This window comes from Scyliorhinus torazame, chromosome 30 (assembly GCF_047496885.1).
Source record: "Scyliorhinus torazame isolate Kashiwa2021f chromosome 30, sScyTor2.1, whole genome shotgun sequence".
Taxonomy (NCBI): Eukaryota; Metazoa; Chordata; class Chondrichthyes; order Carcharhiniformes; family Scyliorhinidae; genus Scyliorhinus; species Scyliorhinus torazame.
The window spans coordinates 33,436,417-33,459,402 of NC_092736.1; the positions used below are offsets into that span (position 1 = coordinate 33,436,417).

Below are 22,986 nucleotides of genomic sequence, written 5' to 3' on the forward strand. Positions count from 1 at the left end.
AACAGGGACAGACTCCGTGCCAGAGGCCCGTACCCCATGGCTTACCCCTGGTAAGTCGTCCCCCCCACAAGTATCCAAAGCGGTATACTTGTTTCTCAGGGGAACGACCGCAGGGGATCCCTGCACTGACTGCTTTTTCCCAGTCCCTCTTACAGTTACCCACCTATCTCCAATCTTTGGTGTAACTAATTCCCTGAAGCTGCTATCTATGACCCCTTCTGTCTCCCGAATGATCCGAAGTTCTTCCAACTCCAGCTCCAGTTCCCTAACTCGGTCTTGGAGGAGCTGGAGATGGCAGCACTTCCTGCAGGTAAAATCAGCAGGGACACTAACTGCATCCCTCACCTCAAACATCCTGCAGGAGGAACAACTAAACAACTAAATTAAATTTTTATAAAAAATAATAATAATATAATAAAATATGGTACCTACCTCAGACCAATGGGTTTTATTATTAGGTTAGAGGAGGAGGGCGGGTGGGAGACACTACACGTGTAGTGTCTCGGGTTTCCTCTCCACCAGAATTTATTGGTGAGGGTCTTCCCAGATGTCCGCGGGTCGACTTCCTGTTCCCGCCTAAAAAACTAATTTAAAAAAAATAAAAATTCTCAGCTCCTGCTGAAATTGACTAACCAGCCAGCTCCACTCCCGCCGAAATCGACTGGCCTGCCCCTGCAAAGACAAGTGCTTTTAAAGGTTGACTTACCTCCCAGCAGCCACTTCCGCAATGCTCCCGCTGAAACTGACTCACCAGCTGTTCTCCCGCCGAAATCGACTGGCCTGCCCCTGCAAAGACAAGTGCTTTTAAAGGTTGACTTACCTCCCAGCAACCACTTCCGCAATGCTCCCGCTGAAACTGACTCACCAGCTGATTCTCCCGCCGAAATCGACTTGTACTGACACTGGAGGGTGTACAGAGGAGATTCACTCGGTTGATTCCGGGGTTGAGAGGATTAGCTTATGAGGACAGACTAAGTAGACTGGAACTATACTCATTGGAATTTAGAAGGATGAGGGGGGATCTTACAGTAACATATGAAATTATGAAAGGAATAGACAGGATAGAAGCAGGGAGGTTGTTTCCACTAGCGGGTGAAACTAGAACTCGGGGACATAGCCTCAAAATAAGGGGGAGCAGATCTGGGACTGAGTTGAGGAGGAACCTCTTCATCAAAGGGTCGTGAATCTGCAGAATTCCCTGCCCAGTGAAGCAGTCGAGGCTACCTTGTTAGATGTTTTTAAGGCAAAAATAGATAGATTTTTGAACTGTAAAGGAATAAAAGGTTATGGTGAGCGGGCGGGTAAGTGGAGCTGAGTCCACAAAAAGATCAGCCATGATCTCATTGAATGGCGGAGCAGTCTCGAGGGGCCAGATGGCCGACTCCTGCTCCTAGTTCTCATGTTCTTAAATCCGAATAGTCCATTAGTTGTGGATGGCCCCCAAGTCAGGTAAGTGGTAATTGTCCGGCAGTAGGAGTCAGTGTGTGTACTGGTTGACTTTGTGTCATTTTTCAAATTGTAATCCATTTCTAGAATACAGTCATTGTAATATCTGTCAGATATACTCACAGGAACCATGAAAAATGACAGCAACATAACACTTATCAAATCCGCAGTACCCTTTAATTTATCAAATCAAATATTTCAGTTTTCATATTGGACCAGGGGAATACTCCTTCAAAGGTTTGATTAATGATTATGATGGATTGTGACACAATTCAATAAGAATTGGACATTTTTCACTTCTTTCTTCCCCCCCACCCCCGCCCCATTGAATGAATGAAATGAATGAAAATCGCTTATTGTCACAAGTAGGCTTCAAATGACGTTACTGTGAAAAGCCCCTAGTCGCCACAGTCTGGCGCCTGTTTGGGGAGGCTGGTACGGGAATTGAACCGTTCTGCTGGCCTGCCTTGGTCTGCTTTAAAAGCCAGCGATTTAGCCCAGTGTGCTAAACCAGCCCCTGGTAAGGCGGTAACAGGCGATGAGGAGGCGGTAACAGGTCAATTCACTCTCTGCCGCACGCAGCCAATCACTGAATGCGTTGGGCACTGCCGCAGAGACACTAACAGCCCATTGGATCATGAGACGCTGCTAATTGGTCAGCATCACCCATAGAGGAAGGCGGGAAAACTCAGCAAAGGAAGAAAATGGTGACCAATCTTTTCACGGACTGTAGCCTCGAGCGAATTTTGAAAAACAGATCACAGTCGCTACTTAAGGTAAACCCCTGACTTGCAACAAGAACTCAGCAGCATCAGTAAGGAGAGAGAAACAAAGTTAACGTTTCGAGTCCCTTTGGCTCTTCATCAGTACTAAAGAGAGGGAGAATGGGTTAGATATTAAATTGGAGCTGTGAGAGATTGCAACAAGAAGTAGCAACTTTAAGAAAAAAAACAGCTGTGGGAGGGGGGAAGGGGGGTTTGCATTGAGGCAATCCACGTGTGGGATATTTTTTGAAAAAGGGGGTTTAAGATGGGGGTGAAAGGTCACAATCTAAAGTTGCTGAACTCAATGTCGAGCCCCCGAGGCTGCAATGTGCCCAACCGGAAGATGAGATGCTACTCCTCCAACTTGCCACGGACTTTCTTTTATTCGCTCTTGGGAAGTGGGCCAGCATTTATTACCCACCCCGAATTGCCCTTGAACCGAGTGGCTTGCTCAGCCATTTCAGCATGGGGTACCCGGCAGTGTGGGTCTGGAGTCAGACCGGGTAAGGACGGCAGATTTCCTTCCCTAAAGGACATTAGTGAATCAGATGAGTTTTTACAGCAATTGACAATAACTTTATGGTCATCATTAGACTTTTAATTCCAGATTTTTATTAAATTCAAATTTCACCAACTGCCCTGGTGAGATTCGAACCAGGGTCCCCAGCGCATTAACCTCGGTCTCTGCATTAAAAAAAAATAATTTTTATTGTCACAAGTAGGCTTACATTAATATGCAACGAAGTTACTGTGAAAATCCCCTCGTCGCCACATTCCGCCGCCTGTTTGGTTACACAGAGGGAGAATTCAGAATGTCCAATTCACCTAACAGCACGTCTTTCAGGACTTGTGGGAGGAAACCGGAGCACCCGGAGGAAACCCCACGCAGACACGGGGAGAACGTGCAGACTCCGCACAGACAGTGACCCAGCGGGGAATCGAACCCGGGACCCTGGTCCAATGACGCTACCACTACACTGCCACCACCCCTTCAATGGGACATTGCAACAAGCTAAGGACGGACATGTGGACAGGAGAAGGTGGTGTTGAGTTAAAATGTTAAGTGACAAGGAAAGTCGGAGTGATGCTTGCGGACTGAGCAAAGCAGTCACCCGGTCTGCGCTTAGTCTCCCCAATGTAGAGGAGACCACATTTGGAGCAGCGAATACAATAAACCAAATTGAAGGAGATGCAGGTGAAATGCTGCTTTACCTGAAAGGAGTGTTTTTAAGGTCTTGAACGGTGAACAAGGAAGAAGGAAAGGGGCAGGTGTTGCACCTTCTGCAATTGCAAGGGAAGGTGCCGTGGGAAGGGGATTTCTTTCACAATTCTGAACGATAATGACAGGGAAAGATATGGGGTGGGGGGAGAGATGGTAAAGACAGGGGAGTGACAGTGAGAGAGAGCTGGGAGAGGAAGGAGAAATCGGGAAGGAGAGAGATAGTAATGAGCTGAAGAGAGAGAGTGATGGAAAAAGGGAAGGCAATGTGAGACAAGTGGTAAGAAAGGGTGGTAGTATTCTGCTGCTAAAACATAACATCGAACTGGGATTGTCCCTTCAAAGTCACAAATCTAGTTGCTATGCATAGGGAGATCCAAGCGTTTGTTGCCAAAGCAAAATACCGCAGACACTGGACATCTGAAATAAATACAGAAAAGGCTGGAAAGGCTCAGCAGGTCAGACAGCAACTGAGCAGAGAGAAAGAGAGTTAAAAGAACATAAGAACACAAGAACTAGGAGGAGTGGGCCATCTGGCCCCTCGAGCCTGCTCCGCCATTCAATGAGATCATGGCTGATCTTCTGTGAATTCAGCTCCACTTTCCGGCCCGAACACCATAACCCTTAATCCCTTTACTCTTCAAAAAACTATCTATCTTTATCTTAAAAACATTTAATGAAGGAGCCTCAACTGCTTCACTGGGCAAGGAATTCCACAGATTCACAACCCTTTGGGTGAAGAAGTTCCTCCTAAACTCAGTCCTAAATCTACTTCCCCTTATTTTGAGGCTATGCCCCCTAGTTCTGCTTTCACCCGCCAGTGGAAACAACCTGCCCGCATCTATCCCTTCATAATTTTTTATGTTCTATAAGATCCCCCCTCATCCTTCTAAATTCTAATGAGTACAGTCCCAGTCTACTCAACGTCTCTTCATAATCCAACCCCTTCAGCTCTGGGATTAACCTAGTGAATCTCCTCTGCACACCCTCCAGCGCCAGTACGTCCTTTCACAGCTAAGGGGACCAAAACTGAACACAATACTCCAGGTGTGGCCTCACTAACACCTTATACAATTGCAGCATACCCTCACTAGTCTTAAATTTCATCCCTCTAGCAATGAAGGACAAAATTCCATTAGCCTTCTTAATCACCTGTTGCACCTGTAAACCAACTTTTTGTGACTCATGAACTAGCACACCCAGGTCTCTCTGCACAGCAGCATGTTTTAATATTTTATCATTTAAATAATAATCCCTTTAAGTTAAAGACAGGTTGATTAGAGTGCAGGACAGACATGTCCCTGTGAAAATGAGAGATAGAAATGGCAAGATTAGGGAACCATGGATGACGGGTGGAATTGTGAGACTAGCTAAGATGAAAAAGGAAGCATATATTAGATCTAGGCGACTTAAAACTGATGACGCTTTGGAGGAATATCGGGAAAGTAGGACAAATCTCAAACGCGCATTAAAGAGGGCTAAAACGGGTCATGAAATATCTTTGGCTAACAGGGTTAAGGAAAATCCCAAAGCCTTTTGTTCGTATATAAGGAGCAAGAGGGTAACTAGAAAAAGGATTGGCCCACTCAAAGACAAAAGAGGGAATTCATGCGTGGAGTCAGAGGAAATGGGTGAGATTTTTAATGAGTACTTTGCATCGGTATTCACCAAGGAGAGGGACATGACGGATGTTGAGGTTAGGGATGGGTATTTAAATACTCTAGGTCAAGTCGGCATAAGGGAGGGGGAAGTTTTGGGTATTAAGGTGGACAATTCCCCAGGTCCGGATGGGATCTATCCCAGGTTACTGAGGGAAGCGAGGGACAAAATAGCTGGGGCCTTAACAGATATCTTTGCAGCATCCTTGAGCATGGGTAAGGTCCCGGAGGACTGGAGAATTGCTAATGTTGTCCCTTTGTTTAAGGATGGTAGCAGGGATAATCCAGGAAATTATAGACCTGTGAGCTTGACGTCAGTGGTAGGCAAACTGTTGGAGAAGATACTGAGGGATAGGATCTATTCACATTTGGAAGAAAATAGATTTATCAGTGATAGGCAGCATGGTTTTGTGCAGGGAAGGTCATGTCTTACAAACCTAATAGAATTCTTTGAGGAAGTGACAGAGTTAATTGATGTGGGAAGGGCTGTAGATGTCATATACATGGACTTCAGTAAGGCGTTTGATAAAGATTCCCATGGTAGGTTGATGGAAAAAGTGAAGTCGCAGGGTGTTCAGGGTGTACTCGCTAGATGGATAAAGAACTGGCTGGGCAACAGGAGACAGAGAGTAGAGGTGGAAGGGAGTCTCAAAATGGAGAAAGGTGACTAGTGGTGTTCCACAGGGATCTGTGCTCGGACCACTGTTGTTTGTGATATACATAAATGATCTGGAAGAAGGTATAGGTAGTCTGATTAGCAAGTTTGCAGATGATACTAAGATTGGTGGAGTTGCAGATAGTGAGGAGGACTGTCAGAGAATACAGCAAAATATAGATAGATTGGAGAGTTGGACAGAGAAATGGCAGATGGAGTTCAATCCAGGCAAATGCGAGGTGATGCATTTTGGAAGATCCAATTCAAGAGCGGACTATACGGTCAATGGAAGAGTCCTGGGGAAAATTGATGGACCGAGAGATCTGGGAGTTCAGGTCCATTGTACCCTGAAGGTGGCAACGCAGGTCGATAGAGTGGTCAAGAAGGCACACAGCATGCTTGCCTTCATCGGACGGGGTATTGTGTACAAGAGTCGGCAGGTCATGTTACAGTCTGTTGGAAATGGGGGCAGGTCTCCTGTATCCGGGTCTGGCTCACCATGTTTACTCCACGATGTTCCGGCCCCACATTTACTGCTACCTTGCTTCTAATCATCAGAAAGGCACTCCCTGGCCCAGAATGTAACGTGTATGAAAAATAACCACATAAATCAGCGAAGCGAGAAGAATGACCTGAATTTTTATAACATAGTCAGAGAGAAACTGACAACAATCCAGGTGAGGAGAGCATAGAGGCAAGTTTTGAAGATCATATTAAAGAAATGAGGGCGAGGTGAAGAATCTTAGCGAGGAAATTTCAGAGGCAGCTGAAGGCAATGGTCGGGGAATATAAGAGCACATAAAATAGGAACAAATGTGGACCATTTGGCCCATCCAGTCTATTCCACCATTCAATATCATCGTGGTTGACTTTGAGCCTCAACTCCATTTTCTCACCCGCTCTACATATCTCTTAATTCCCTAAAGGACCAAAGATGTGTCCATCCCAACCTTAAAAGTATTCAACGTATCCAAACCTCTAAAGAGTGTAGAATTCCAAAGATTCAGTGTTCACATATCGAAGGATGTATGTGCATACATACACACACATGCACACATCCACATGCATCCTTGCTCACATGAACATGCTCACACATGCATGTACACACATATACACGCATGCACACACATGCTTGCACGCTCACACGCAAATGCTCACACGAACACACTCGCATGTACACACACCGCGCATGCATGTACACACATGCATGCACACATACATGCATGCAAGCGAACACGCACGCATACACACACACACTGGACAGGCAGACCATTAATCAACCACTTTTACACCCATTACATGTTCCACAGCCCAACGTTTGTGTGCCAGTGCAGGCAGCAGCAAATGACTCGAACAATGGGTTTAATTTATTTTCTCGGGAACTGAGGTAAAGGCGAACGTGCTGAAGCAGTCAGGGACAACATTGGCTGCTTCAACAGTCTCCCAAAATAAACAATGTAAACTCAAAATGCGGGCAAACACTGCACGTGGATGTTGTCTGACCCTCTAACGGTCAGAACATTTTTTGGTTTTTATTAAAGACTTCATGGCCGGGATTCTCCCACAATGGGGCTATATCCCGCCGCCCGCCAACAAACGGGCACGAATCCCTCCGGGCTTTTCCCCCCAAAAGTCCGGAGTGATTCTCCAAGTAGGGCCCTGGCATGCACCCTGCAGCTCCTGCTGCCGAAACGGGGACCTGCACTCCGCGTGTCCGCGCATGCGCGCGTTGGCCGTTTCCGCACCGGCCCCCGCGCAACATGGCGGAGCCCTACAGCGGCCCGGGGCGGAAGAGGGGAGGCCCCCCCCCCCGGAATGCGCGCGCCCACCGATCGGTTGTCCCTGATCGCAAGCCTGGCCTTCGAGGAGGCCCCCACCCCCCCCGGAGTCTGATCCCCCCTCCCCCCACCAGGATGGCCACGACCAGCCGCCACCATGAGCTCCCGCCGGGTGGAACCAGATGTAAACCACGCCGGCGGGAAAGTGGCGGGCACTCGGCCGGTCTCCTCGAAGAATCGACGCGAGGGCCTCTTTCAACAGTCCCCGACCGGCGCCGCGTCTGCAGAGTCCGTGGAAGCACTGTCGCGCCCGATTTCCGGCGTCATTGGCTATTCTCCGCCCCGTGCCGGACGCGATTCCACCGCGGAGGGCCGGATAATCCTTTCCCATGTGTTTGCAGTGTTATATTCGATCAAATAGAAATAATATTTGCTTTTGCTTTAAGAAGCTGCACCACTCCCCAAACACCAGACCAAGCACTTTACAAAGAACTTAGAAGACTTGATAGAACTGATCTGCTCCTTGCAGCTTTGGCTCAAAAATCTCCAGTGGTTTCTTTCAGATCAGGTGGGGTGAATATTTTGCACTGTTAGTCATCTAAATGTGACTTCTCGGTCTCTATCACCACTTTGTTTCCAGAAGTAATGTGTTTTGATTTTAATGGAACACTTGTTCCTGAAGCATGCCCTACGGGGAAGCTATTTGTTTACGGCCGTGCAGAGTCACTTAATTTTAGAATGTAATCTGTTCACCAATTGATGTAACCAGGATTACCGACTCTATTTGGGTATAATTCCAGAGTTTTTTTCACATCACCTCCCACCTTCAAACGCACCAGCCTGTCAAATGGTCTTTTTGTCCCCTTTTTCAATATTTTTTAAAAACCACGAAACAAACATGAATGGAGAGCTAATTACAGGGAATGCTGGATAAACTCAGCAGGTCTGGCGCTGTGGCGTAGAAACAGAGTTAGCGTTTCGAGTCCCTCCTACAGTTCATTCGCGGCCTTTTCCCCTCTCCACAGACACTTCTAGACACACTGAGCCTTTCCAGCATTTTCTGGTTTTATTTCAGATTTCCAGCATCTGCAGTATTTTGCTTTTATGTCCGCCCCCCCGTTACTCGCTCACAGGATGTGGGCGTCGCTGGGTTGTTGCCCATCTTTGATTGTCCAAGGTCGGATTTGAACCCGTGTCCCCAGAACATTAGCCTGGGCCTGCGGTTAACTAGTCCAGTGAAGGGACAGTACGGTGGCTCAGTGGGTTAGCACTGCTGCCTCACAGCGCCGAGGTCCCAGGTTCGATCCCGGCTCTGGGTCACTGTCCGTGTGGAGTTTGCACATTCTCCCCGTGTTTGCGTGGGTTTCGCCCCCACAACACAAAGATGTGCAGGGTAGGTGGAATGGCCACGCTAAATTGCCCCTTAATTCGAAAAAATTAATTGGGTGCTCTAAATTTTTTTTTTTTAAACTAGTCAATTACCATTCTGGCGCCATCTCCCAATGTGTCGAACAATCTCCATCTGTCCTGTACAATTCTATCACTTCAGAACGTTCCAGAATATTCCTCACGCCAGGATTCTTCCTTCAAAATGAGCTTCGCATGCAAGATTATCACAGATTAAGCTTCAGAGCTGAGGTTTGAAAACAGTGACCACAATTCAAAAGTGTTCCTTTGGCTGAAAAGCACTTTGGGCTGTGCTGAGATTATGAAAGGTGCTATATAAATACAATCTTGATTTTTCTTCCTCTGGCTGTAAATTTGATTTAATTTTCAGGTTACAGCCTGCCTCTTCCTTTAAGACCATAAGACATAGGAGCGGAAGTAAGGCCATTCTGCCCATCGAGTCCACTCCACCATTCGATCATGGCTGATTTCAACTCCATTTACCCGCTCTCTCTCCATAGCCCTTAATTCCTCGAGAAATCAAGAATTTATCAACTTCTGTCTTAAAGACACTCAACGTCCCGGCCTCCACCGCCCTCTGTGGCAATGAATTCCACAGACCCACCACTCTCTGGCTGAAGAAATTTCTCCTCATCTCTGTTCTAAAGTGACTCCCTTTTATTCTAAGGCTGTGCCCCCGGGTCCTAGTTTCCCCTGCTAATAGAAACAACTTCCCTACGTCCACCCTATCTAAGTCATTCATTATCTTGTAAGTTTCTATTAGATCGCCCCTCAACCTCCTAAACTCCAATGAATATAATCCCAGGATCCTCAGACATTCATCGTATGTTAGGCCTACCATTCCTGGGATCATCCGTGTGAATCTCCGCTGGACCCGCTCCAGTGCCAGTATGTCCTTCCTGAGGTGTGGGACCCAAAATTGCTCACAGTATTCTAAATGGGGCCTAACTAATGCTTTATAAAACTTCAGAAGTACATCCCTGCTTTTATATTCCAAGCCTCTTGAGATAAATGACAACATTGCATTTGCTTTCTTAATTACGGACTCAACCTGCAAGTTTACCTTTAGAGAATCCTGGACTAGGACTCCCAAGTCCCTTTGCACTTCAGCATTATGAATTTTGTCACCGTTTAGAAAATAGTCCATGCCTCTATTCTTTTTTCCAAAGTGCAAGACCTCGCACTTGCCCACGTTGAATTTCATCAGCCATTTCTTGGACCACTCTCCTAAACTGTCTAAATCTTTCTGCAGCATCCCCACCTCCTCAATACTACCTGCCCCTCCACCTATCTTTGTATCATCGGCAAACTTAGCCAGAATGCCCCCAGTCCCGTCATCTAGATCGTTAATATATAAAGAGAACAGCTGTGGCCCCAACACTGAACCCTGCGGGACACCACTCATCACTCGCCATTCTGAAAAAGAACCTTTTATCCCAACTCTCTGCCTTCTGCCTGACAGCCAATCGTCAATCCATGTTAGTACCTTGCCTCGAATACCATGGGCCCTTATTTTACGCAGCAGTCTCCCGTGAGGCACCTTAGCAAAGGCCTTTTGGAAGTCAGGATAGATAACATCCATTGGCTCTCCTTGGTCTAGCCTATTTGTTATCTCTTCAAAGAACTCTAACAGGTTTGTCAGGCACGACCTCCCCTTACTAAATCCATGCTGACTTGTCCTAATCCGACCCTGCACTTCCAAGAATTTATAAATCTCATCCTTAACAATGGATTCTAGAATCTTGCCAACAACCGAGGTTGGGCTAATTGGCCTATAATTTTCCATCTTTTTCCTTGTTCCCTTCTTGAACAGGGGGTGTTACAACAGCGATTTTCCAATCCTTTGGGGCTTTCCCTGACTCCAGTGACTTTTGAAAGATTATAACTAACGCCTCCACTATTTCTTCAGCTATCTCATTTAGAACTCTAGGATGTAGCCCATCTGGGCCCGGAGATTTATCAATTTTTAGACCTCTTAGTTTCTCTAGCACTTTCTCCTTTGTGATGGCTACCATATTCAACTCTGCCCCCTGACTCTCCTGAATTGTTGGGATATTACTCATGTTTTCTACTGTGAAGACTGACGCAAAGTACTTATTTAGTTCCTCAGCTATTTCCTTGTCTCCCATCACTAGATTACCAGCGTCATTTTGGAGCGGCCCAATGTCTACTTTTGCCTCCCGTTTGTTCTTAATGTATTTAAATAAACTTTTACTATCATTCCTAATGTTACTGGCTAGCCTACCTTCATATTTGATCCTCTCTTTCCTTATTTCTCTCTTTGTTATCCTCTGTTTGTTTTTGTAGCCTTCCCAATCTTCTGACTTCCCACTACTCTTTGCCACATTATAGGCTTTCTCTTTTGCTTTGATGCATTCCCTAACTTCCTTTGTCAGCCATGGCTGCCTAATCCCCCCTCTGATAACCTTTCTTTTCTTTGGGACGAACCTCTGTACTGTGTCCTCAATGAATCCTGACCAGTATTAACACAATTTACACAATAACACAAATAACACAATCTCAACAGTGCAGGAGGCCATTCGGCCCATCACACCTGCAACGATCCTGTGAAAGAGCACGCTACCTAGGCCCACGTCCCCACCCTATCCCCGTAACCCAGTCACCCCATCTAACCTTTGGACACTAAGGACCAATTCATCATGGTTGATCCACCCATCCTGTGCATCTTTGGACTGTGGGAGGAAACCGGAGCACCCGGAGGAGACCCACACAGACACGGGGAGAACCAAGGCCAGAATTTAACCTGGGTCGCTGTGATTGTGAGGCAGCAGTGCTAACCGCTGTGCCATCGTGCCGCCCTCTCCTAAGGTTAAATCAAAATATGTCACCTTGGATTAAAATAATTTCAGAGGTAAATTTACCATCAGCTATAAAGAATTGAGATTAAGAATAAAGGGTTCATAGCACTCACAAAGAACTAAAAATTGGGCATTAGGTGATTTTCTTGTGCAATTAGAACTCGTCTCCGGCTAATTTTTATTTAGTGGATGAGCACTAATGATGTGATGGGGCACAAGGGGTTACGTTTCGCCATGCTGTGATTTGGAAAATGTCAAAGGTTCAATTAAAATAAATAACCTTTATTGTAACAAGTAGGCTTACATTAACACTGCAATGAAGTTACTGTGAAAAGCCCCTAGTCGCCACATTCCGGCGCCTGTTCGGGTACACGGAGGGAGAATTAAGAATTCTCAGCCGGTACGGGAATTGTACCCGTGCTGCTGGCCTAGTTCTGCATCACAAACCGGCTGTCTAGCCCACTGAGCTAAACCAGCCCCTATAAAACAACACTAAAGGGCTCATCCGGGATTTGAACCCAGGGCCTCTCGCAAGCTCCTAGACTGAAAAACCCAAAGCGAGAATCATACCCCTAGACCAACAAGCCACCTTCCAATGAATCCTGACCAGTATTAACACAAGTATATTTGTTAAGCTCATTGGCACCATCCTGCTGGATCAATAATCCTGACCATCGTGGTTTCATCAACGTACAACATTTAACAGGAGCTACGTAAGAAAGTATTCAAAAGGGGAGCCAAAAACCTGGTCAAAGCGGTAGGTTTCAAGGAGTGTCTAAAAGAAGGAGAGACAGGGAGAGAGAGGACAGATCTGTGCATATGAATATAGGTGGCTTCTGGCAAAAGTAAGTGAGAAGATGTCCACCTTCTGCAGGTAAAGGCAACATGTCCAGCATTGCACCTTTTTTTCATTAAACAAAAGTAAGGAGGACTAGCGCTGATCCCAGCCCTGGGTTCACTGTCCGCGGAGTTTGCACATGGAGTTTGCACATTCTCCATGTGTCTGTGTGGGTTTCACCTTCACAACTGAAAGATGTGTGGGTTAGGTGGATAGGCCGCGCTAAATTGCACCTTAATTGGGGGAAAAAATGAATTGGGTACTCTAAATTTATTTTTTAAATAGTTCCTGGTATATTACCCATGGCAACACCTTGACCAAACAAAGTTAACTTGCCAACTAATTAGCACCCTTTGCTCATGCAGTATAGAATTGTTGCGCCCTTTTAAATTTGACATTCTTGAGTTTGTCCTGCTGAATGCAAGACGAAACGCTTTGACAGCATGTCTCTTTCTTCAGCAGTATTCAAAAAACTGGAAAGAAACCTATTGAAGTTTTTTTTTAAATCTTAAAATAATTCTGCAAACAGGATATAGTTGATGCAGGTTTAAACCCAACTCTATTCATCAGGCTTATCCCAGGTCTTTTCTCTGACATCTTGGGCTGGATTTTCCGCCGTGCCACATTACTGTTTCACCCCGCCGGGGGGAAGCTCCGTTATGCCGGCTGGTCAATGGGGTTTCCCGTTGTGGGGCAGCCCCACACCGTCGGGAAATCCCCGGGCTGCCAGCAAAACGGAGCAACCCACCGACAGAGAATCCCGCCCAGGGGTTTCTTCAGTTGATTTTTTGGGGTTTTAGAATTTCAAGACACTGGTAACCCTTGGCTACTTCATTCTAGGAATAGTTAATAGTCTTGCAATGAATGTCACTAAGCTGTTGAAATAATCACAGCTGGATCTGATCCCGTTCCTCTGCCATTCACATGACTGTACCTTACAACGGGAATCAAGAACAGGAAAGACCTATGTTGGACATTTCCACAATTTGACCATTCTCCCCGTAGAGAATTACCTTATAGTCTCCCCTATTTTCCTTTTTGTGATTTTCCTGAAGGTATGTCCTCTTGTTACTGTACCGGGCGGAACGGTAGCAGAGTGGCTAGCACTGTTGCTTCACAGCGCCAGGGTCCCAGGTTCGATTCCCGGCTTGGGTCACTGTCTGTGCGGAGTCTGCACGTTCTCCCCGTGTCTGCTTGGGTTTCCTCCGGGGGCTCCGGTTTCCTCCCACAAGTCCCGAAAGACGTGCTGTTAGGTGAATTGGACATTCTGAATTCTCCCTCTGTGTACCCGAACAGGCGCCGGAGTGTGGCGACTAGGGGATTTTCACAGCAACTTCATTGCAGTGTTAATGTAAGCCTACTTGTGACAATAAAGATTAAAAATTATTATTATTATCCTACTTGGAGCAATGCATGACTATTAGCATTATCAGAATGTTGCAATCCTCTCGATAACCTTCTCAATTAGCATCAGTTCTAAACATTCTAACGTCTCAGATTCACACCCAAACCTCTGCATCAACCCAGTAAATTTACAATGCACCTTTTCCCATTAGTTTGATATCATTTAAATAAAAGGACTCCGAAGGTCGAACTGAAGTCTTGTCCAAGTTTCACATCACCCCCCCTGCCTCCACTGTTGTGAGGTTTGTGACAAATGTAGGACATTTTTATATATATGATGTATTATTACGGAACCCATCTGGTTTACTAACGCCCTTCAGGAAAGGAAACCTGCCGTCCTTAACCGGTCTGGCCTCTGAAATGGTCCAGCAAGCCACTCAGTTCAAGGTCAATTCAGGATACAGACCCAGAGTAAAACTGGACATAGTCTGAGTGGGAATCCAGTGAATAATCACAACCATGCTTATCATGGAGTTATTGCAGAACGAGCAGCCATAAGTTAAAAAATACAAGTCAAAAAACACAAGTAAATCCAATAAGGAATTCAGGAAGAATATCTTTAACCAGACAGCCCTGAACTATTGTAAGTACCGGGCAGACTTGAGAATCATTCTCACAAGGTAGAGCTTTATAAGTAAGCGAGTGTGGCACATGAGGCAGAGAGGTATAGACGATTATATTGATTGGGTGAAATTAATTCTATTCCTCAGAGAGCAATGGGGGCTGGGTCACTGAAACGTTTTGAGATTGAGTTGATTTTTTTGACGGACAAGGGTCTGGTTTAGCACACTGGGCTAAGTAGCTGGCTTGTAAGGCAGACCAGCAGCACGGTTCAATTCCCGTACCAGCCTCCCCGAACAGGCGCCGGAATGTGGCGACTAGGGGCTTTTCACAGTAACTTCATTTGAAGCCTACTTGTGACAATAAGCGATTTTCATTTTCATTCATAATGGGGGACAGACGGGAAAGTGGAGTTGGACCACAACCAGATTAGGCATGATCGTATTGAGTGGCGGAGCAGGCCCGAGGGGCTGAATGGCCTCCTCCTCCTCCTAATTCTTGTGTATGAAGTGAACAGAATGGGAGGGGTCATTGGCAGCATAAATACTTGCCTGGACTATATGGGCCAAATGGCCAGTGTTTGAGTAAGGGGACCAGTTTCAAGGACGGGACAGCCCATGTGGGAGGTTTCGAGGGACAGTTGAGCACGGGGGGGATTGAGTCAATTAGTTTCTGTTACTCTCTATGCAGATTGAATCACGGATTGCCATAGCTCGGAAGGAAGCCATTCGGCCCATCGGCTCTTTGAATGAGCAATTAGCCTCATGTCATTCCCCTGCCTTCGCCCCGTAACCCTGCACATTCATCCTTTTCAAATATCAGTGTAATACCCCTTTGGAGACTTCGATTGAACCTGCCTTCACCACAACCTCAGTGCTTTCCCGATCCCAACCCCTCGCTGCGTGAAATATTTGCTCAATACAGCTTTGCCTCGTTTGCAAATTGTTTTAAATCTGTGGCCCTCTCGTTCGCGATTTTCTTTTATCCCCACACTATATTCTCTCGTGTTCTTCCGCGATTGGTCAACACAGCGGCGGTGAGACGACACCTGCCCTGATCAACTGGGCTAAAGGACAGATTCAGGGCACTCGCTGCACCCGGCTTGGGGTTGGGACGAGGCCGTTGAATCTCTTGGGAGACCTTCCGCGAGATTCGATGCACAAAGAACGTCTTGTGCGATTCAACGGAATCTCGCAAGCGTCGCTATCTGGATCTTGCTCCAACAGGATGAGATCCAGGGGCACGTAATGGCTCATTTAAATATGCGTTGGCCATATTCACCTGGGGCCCGAGACCTCGCAGGGCGCCGTTTAGTACGGGTACACACAAATGTGCACCAGTCGTAATGGCACCACCAGGATGCCCAGGTGGCACTGCCAGGTAGTCAGGATGCCCAGGTGCCAGGTTGGCACTGTCAGGGGTCAGGTCGGGGAGTGCCTTGCCAGGTTTATGGGGGGGGGGGGGGGGGGGAGGTGGTGAGGGAGGGGGGGTACCCGGGGAAACAGGGGGAAGGGCTGTCCTGACAGGGGGAGGAGAAAAGCTGGGCAGCCCACTCAAACGGCACCCCGACCCGCGAGGTGGCGTACCTGCTTGCGAGCTTGAAATCCCTCCAGGTGTGGCCTCGGCAGAGAGAATCTCCCCAAGGCCTAACAGGTGGCAACGTGCAGTTGAGTAGCGGGATGGTTCTCAGTGTTGCAGCTGCCCAGAAACACCTCGCTAAACCCGCCATGCACCAGGGCCGAAGACTCTCAAATAGGGGAGGGGGGGGGGGGGGTGCTGGGATCCTGCTGGAGACAGTGGCCAAAATGTCCTGGCCATTCCCGTTGGGGGGGGGGGGGGGGGAATCTTCCAGTCCCGTTGACGGTGACCCTCTGCCCCGCGTACCTCGGGAATTGCGAACAAGGAGAATACCTGCTGACATCGCCGGAACTGGAAGATCCCGGCACCAGCCAATGGGGGGGTGGGGGGGCGGTGGGGGGGGAGGTCGCCTCCTCCGCCGCCAAACCCATCGCCGGGGTGCGGCCAACGGAATTCCCCGCCCAGAGTCTTTGTCAAGTGAGGGTGTGGAATCCTGCTAGTCCCTGAACTGCAAATACCGACCAGCAAGTCTCTCTTCAACACTGTGGGGAGCGGCGGTGAAGCGATATCAATCCAGCTGGAAACTGCTCTTTCAGTATTCAAGACAATTCAATTATTACTGCAAATGTTGCTCAGCCAGAGATAGGCCGGTTGATCAGATATCACAGTCACTGCTTAAAGATCAGTCTCTGCATCTCCACCTCAGCCTCCTTCCAGTCGTGATCTATGTTTTGTAAGTTGTAACATTATCGACTGTAACACAATAACTGTAAATGATAAAGGGGGAGAGAGGAACAGAAACCCTTGTCGAAAACCACAGCTGTGGTGTTTTTCAACAAAAGATTGAAACGGTTGTGTGATAAAAATAAAGAGGTCATGGTTCCAGCTCCGCACAGCCGGTAAGAGCCAAAGTGTGCAGTTGGTGGATGTGCCAATTTGGTTAATAGTTGTCAAAAACAAAATATTAGCAATGAGAATTTATCACAGCAGACGGGGCGAGCAACTGATCAGAAAACTGTGCGGGCTGAATTGGACAAGCCTCCGTCAACGGGGGTGAGTATCGCAAAGTGCGGTTAACCTGCAGCCTTATTGTAATCCAGTCAACACGTCAACTTTGCATTGTCTGCTCACTTGAAGGATTGCCCAATGCAGCCAATGTCACTGTGTTCATAGTCATAGAATTTACAGTGCAGAAGGAGGCCATTCGGTTCATCGAGTGTGCACCGACCCTTGGAAAGAGCACCCCATTTAAGCCCACACTTCCAACTAATCCCCGTAACCCACTAACCCCACCGAACCTTTTTGTACACCAAGAGCAATTTATCATGGCCAATCCACCTAACCTGCACACCTTTGGACTGTGGGAGGAAACCGGAGCACCCGGAGGAAACCCACGCAGACACGAAGAGAACGTGCAGACTCCGCACAGATCGGGAATCGAACCTGGGACCCTGGAGCTGTGAAGCAACTGTGCTAACCACTGTGCTACTGTGTTGCCCTCCATGTTGTTCATTGACTGCGTGGATCAGCAGGAGGCCGCAACCATAATTTGTCAGCACCAGTTGTAGCTCGCTACTGCTCCAAGCTAGCCTGCACGTTACTGTGTCTGGGCATCCAGCAAGTGAATATTACCAGGGAAACAGTGAAGAAGAGCACAGTGTGGGACTCTTGGACATTACACTGGAGGACTTGCGAAAGAGGTGGGGAGTTGGAGAGATACCCCGTTATCTGCAGTGGGCCAGGTGGCTCTCCGGGGAAGTACTCAATGCCAGGTGTGGAACAGCTGGACGCAGTACCACAAGAAGCTCAATGACGTCACATGAACGGTCAAGGTCAGCGATGAAGCTTCAAAAGCTGCACCCTGCCAACTGGGAAGGAAATCTGCTGTCCTTACCCGGTCTGGCCTACAGGTGACTCCAGACCCACAGCAATGTGGTTGACTCTTAATTGCCCTCTGACATGGCTTTGCAAACCACTCAGTTTACGAGCAATTAGGATTGGGCAACAAATGCCGGGCTTGCCAACGATATCCACATCCCGTAAATGTGAATTTTTAAGAAAGGTACTAACCAGACTGGGAGAGGTGTGCCTACATGTTCTAATCCCCAAGGATGAGATGGTGTTGAGAGATGGCTGAGTCAGCCAGTGCTGAGATCAGGGCTAGCAGTGGGGCTGACACCATCACAGGTTCACCCTCCTTTTGACATCACGCCCATCACCAGAGACCAGGCGCGATGACCATTGGAGCCCCCGACACATGGCAGGGCAGTGCCCCGACACTGTCCCCTGGCACTGTCAGGATGCCAGGATGTCACTGCTAAGGGGCAGGGTCTGAAGGGGGCATGGACACAAAAGGGGGCGTGGCCATGAAATGGGGCGTGGCCATGAAGGGGGAGTGAGGGTGGCATGAAAGGGGGGACATAAAGGGGGTGGCATGAAGGAGGAGCATTTGGCGACCTTATAGTGGGGTGTCGCTCATCTGGGTGTGGGGGGGGAATGCTTGTACCAATGATTGAGGAGGGGATCTGATTGCGGCTAGAAAGGGCCTGATGGGAGACCCCTTTGGAAGTCCCGGATGCCCCAATGCCAGCGATCCTGGGAGGGGAGGGGGGGTGCGGGGTCTGTACTCTCACTTTGAGATGGGGGTTCCCTTTAAAAACAGCGCCCCGACCTCTGTGGGGCCGAGCTTCGAGTCCCACACATCGCTGTTTCGGCAAGGGTCACTCCTGGCTCCAAACAAAATGGCCGCGGGTGGGAGAATTGCGATGGGAATCACGCCGAAACGGCCTGCGTGAATCGCATCCGATTTTCTTCCCAAAATTACACTTAGCGTTGAATTCTTCGGCCGGGCCTGCCGCAAGATCTCCACAGACGGGACGGGTCCGTTGACCTCCATTGACCTTGGGCGGGAATGTCCAGTCGGCGGGAGAGCGTGGCTGAAGAATCCCGTCCTTAGTAATATTTGGGGGTAATTCCATCCCTGGAAGCAGCCTGTTCCCATTCTCTGTCCATATGTGGGAATATTCTGGCTCCCACTCACTCTCACCCATATTTAGGAATGTGGGAGTAGATGCTATTCCCTCTCACCATATATCGGAGCCTGGGAACAACCTGTGGTCCATTTCCTCACCCGTGTCGGGGGATCCGGGAATAATCTATTCCCCACCCACCGGCTCAATCCATCAATGAAATGAAATGAAATGAAAATCTCGTATTGTCACAAGTAGGTTTCAAATGAAGTTACTGTGAAAAGCCCCTAGTCGCCACATTCTGGCGCCTGTTCGGGGAGGCTGGTGCGGGAATTGAACCGTGCTGCTGGCCTGCCTTGGTCTGCTTTAAAAGCCAGCGATTTAGCCCAGTGTGCTAAACCAGCCCCTGGTCAGCTGAGTAGAGGAGGAATATACCCGGCAAGAAAATCCCGAGTTGACGTTATTGGTGCAATCTGATTTCTGTTCCACGTTACTTGCAAAGTAGTTGTAAAAATTAGCTAATATATTTCAAGGACACAGCGTCCCTTTAATTCTCCTCCCGTGCTATTGTCTGCTCATTCTTCAAACCGAAGCTGATTAATTGGCTCCGCACAAAGGTTCAGTACCGAAGGCAAGGTGGTTTTCCCACTGCTTTCTCCAACCAGCAGTGGGGGGGAACACTATCCTGACCCGACAGCAGATGGGAATCGGGATTGGGACATCTCTGTCCCCTGGGAGTTGGTGGGTATCAAATTAGGATTCGTCGCTACCAAAAGCACCACCGGAAGCCTGAAGAGGCTCCTGGCTTGTTCCCAGGACGGGGGTTCATTAAATTCATTCGATTCAGAGCTGGACCTGCTTTTCCCTGGGAGTGGAGATCACTCCTTACACAACGTGGGCACTGCAGTGAATGGTAAGGGGCCTCAGCGACTGCCTGGGTCAGTTTCAATGGCCAAAGCAGGTCGGAGGGCAATTTAGTTTTGCCAAGCTGGTTGGCGCTCCATTATTAGCTTTGTCGCTGGTCCCAGGAAATCAGATAGTTTCAGTGGCGAAGGTGGGATGTGCAGTATACACAATGCACAATAATCCCCCCCCCCCCCCCCGGCGCATGTTTCTCAGCGGAGTGCCATTCACTGGAGGCGGGATTCTGTCTTCCTACTGCTTGTCAATGGGATTTCCCATTTAAGTCTCCCCACGTCTCCGGGAAACCCATGGGCGGGGGTGCACTGCCGGCGGAAACAGTGAATTGCAACAGGCCGGAGATTTCCGGACAATATAATGGGCCAATTTTGTGGCACAAACTGAGTGAACTAGGAGGTCCTTTCCTATCCATCATTGTTCACTTGTTCTAGTTTGGGGACAACTCCGGCCAGTCCATCAACACAAATCTGCACATATCTGACTGCGAAGTACCTGGGTAATGGCAAAAGAGCTCAAAATGCAACAAGAATGTTCTGCCGTTTGGCAATCACCGTTAGATTGCCACTCCATTCCTTTTTACTCACCCCACCCTGGAGTTGCACATTTCGCGCCTGGATGTTCAAACTGGGTCCCCTAAGAAATTTGGAGCGTTTCTGCTCCTGGAGTCCTTCCCTTGAAGGTTAGGAGCATCGGGGAGGGAAGGCCAAGCCAAACCCCCTTTTTTTTGGCACTAGCTGCTGTACTGCAGTAAGTTTAAATGCCCCTTTGTTTAAATGGTCCTTTGTTTAAATACCCCGTTGTTTAAATGGCCCTTTGTTTAAATTGCACTTTGTCAACGTGCAGAGAAATGGTAAGTTGGTGAGGCGGGAGGGGATTGAGGGAAGAGTTGACAGGGGTGGGTGTGTCGTGTGGGGGCTGGGGGGGTAGTCGGGGGGGGGTCAAGAGGCTGGAGGGATAGTCGGAGCGGGGAGTGGGGGTTTGTGTTGGGAAGGCAGTCAGTGGTGGAGGGGTGGTCAATTCAGGGGATAGTTGGGTGGTATTTGAGTGGGTGGGGAGAAGGTTGGGAGGAGTATTTGCAGAGATGGTCGAGGGTGGGATGGTAGTCAGGGGTTTGGGAAGTGGTCAGGTGATCTGGAGGATTGCTGTTGGGGGAAGGGGGTCAAAGAGGTAGTCGGGCAGTCAGGTGGATCCTGGGTAATTCCCATATAGTCAGTGTGTGGGGACATCCGAGGGGTCCCTTAGCGCGCTTTCCAAGGTAACCCTGGGCTCCGACTGGAAGACCTCGGTTTCCAAACGTGCCAAGTTTGTCTTAAATGCAACCAGAAGAATCCTGATCCATTTTAGCTGTTCTGAGGCGGACGTGTTATTATAAAAAAACGATCATTCCTGAAAGGGTCCAATCCAATGTCAAACCCACGTCGCTGGATTTGCAGCAGTTTAAAAATACCCATGCAAATTGACCATTTTGTAATTGTGAAAAGATAAATTCATTAATAACCGGAGAGTGGAGGAGTCCTGGTTTGATCCCTCGGGAGAGCTCCTCCCTCATGTTTAATTGTAGATGTCTTTCTCAGGATGAATGCCTGTGCAGTATTTCGCAGAGCAGGGGTCAGTGCAAGAACCTACACAGTTAGAGTCTTCAACAAGATTTACCCAAACGGAGAGGTTTTGAGAGGAAGGAGAGTAGCAGTGTTCCACGCTCTGCTCGATGGGATTACACAGCACAAATGCAACAATCTCCTTCGCAACTCGAGACTTGTTTGTCCACTTGAGGACAACTACTTCCCTCGTACGTTTTCACAAGGTGATGCCCGGACACATCCGCCTGGGCAACGGGACGGTTTGTCCCACGAACCTCCAATAAATTCAAGAAGGTTTTTAAGAGAGGGGACAAAGAAGATTTGAGAATGATCCTAGGGATTTGAAAGTTCAGGTCGAGGGCAGATTGGAAACTCTGGCATTGCTGTCCTTGGAGAAGAGAAGGTTGAGGGAAGATTTGACAGTGGTGTTGGAGTAGGCCAAGGCACGGTGCACAGTGGTTAGCACTGTTGCTTCACAGTGTCAGGGACCCAGGTTCGATTCCCGGCTTTGGTAACTGTGTGGAGTTTGCACGTTCTCCCCGTGTCTGCGTGGGTTTCCTCCGGGTGCTCCGGTTTCCTTCCAAAAGTCTCAAAAGATGTACAATAGGTGAATTGGATATTCTGAATTCTCCCTCAGTATACCCAAACAGGCGCCGGAGTGGGCGATATTAGTGATAGTATTACAATCCCAGACCAGATTCCAACAGTGCCACCAAAACTCCAATATTTTAGTTTATTTGTAAGACTCCCGAAAGAATGATTCGCTCCAGGAATGACTGCGTGAAGAAATAGGGCTTGGGTATTTTTTAAAGCAAAACTTTATTAGGACTACAACATTAAACTTTTTAACTTCACACCCACAAAGAACAGCTTACAACTACACCTTAAACACTACTACTCAATTTCCCAATAAACAACACCTTAAACACTACTACTCAATTTCCCAATAAACAACTACACCTTAAACACAACTACTCAATTTCCCAATAAACAACTGCACCTTAAACACTACTACTCAATTTCCCAATAAACAACTACACCTTAAACACTACTACTCAATTTCCCAATAAACAACTGCACCTTAAACACTACTACTCAATTTCCCAATAAACAACTGCACCTTAAACACTACTACTCAATTTCCCAATAAACAACTGCACCTTAAACACTACTACTCAATTTCCCAATAAACAACTACACCTTAAACACTACTACTCAATTTCCCAATAAACAACTACACCTTAAACACTACTACTCAATTTCCCAATAAACGACTGCACCTTAAACAATACTACTCAATTTCCCAATAAACAACTACACCTTAAACACTACTACTCAATTTCCCAATAAACAACTACACCTTAAACACTACTACTCAATTTCCCAATA

General features: G+C 47.7%; 1 protein-coding gene and 1 non-coding gene across 2 annotated transcripts in view; both read right to left on the reverse strand.

Annotated features, from left to right (window-relative positions):
* LOC140404489 (nuclear receptor ROR-alpha A) overlaps window positions 1-22,986 on the reverse strand; it is a 1,004,264-nt gene that overhangs the window by 711,238 nt on the left and 270,040 nt on the right. The window lies entirely within an intron of this gene.
* Window positions 12,244-12,333, reverse strand: trnap-ugg (transfer RNA proline (anticodon UGG)). The gene is given in 2 exon segments: window positions 12,244-12,279; window positions 12,298-12,333. It is a non-coding gene; the product is annotated as a tRNA-Pro (tRNA).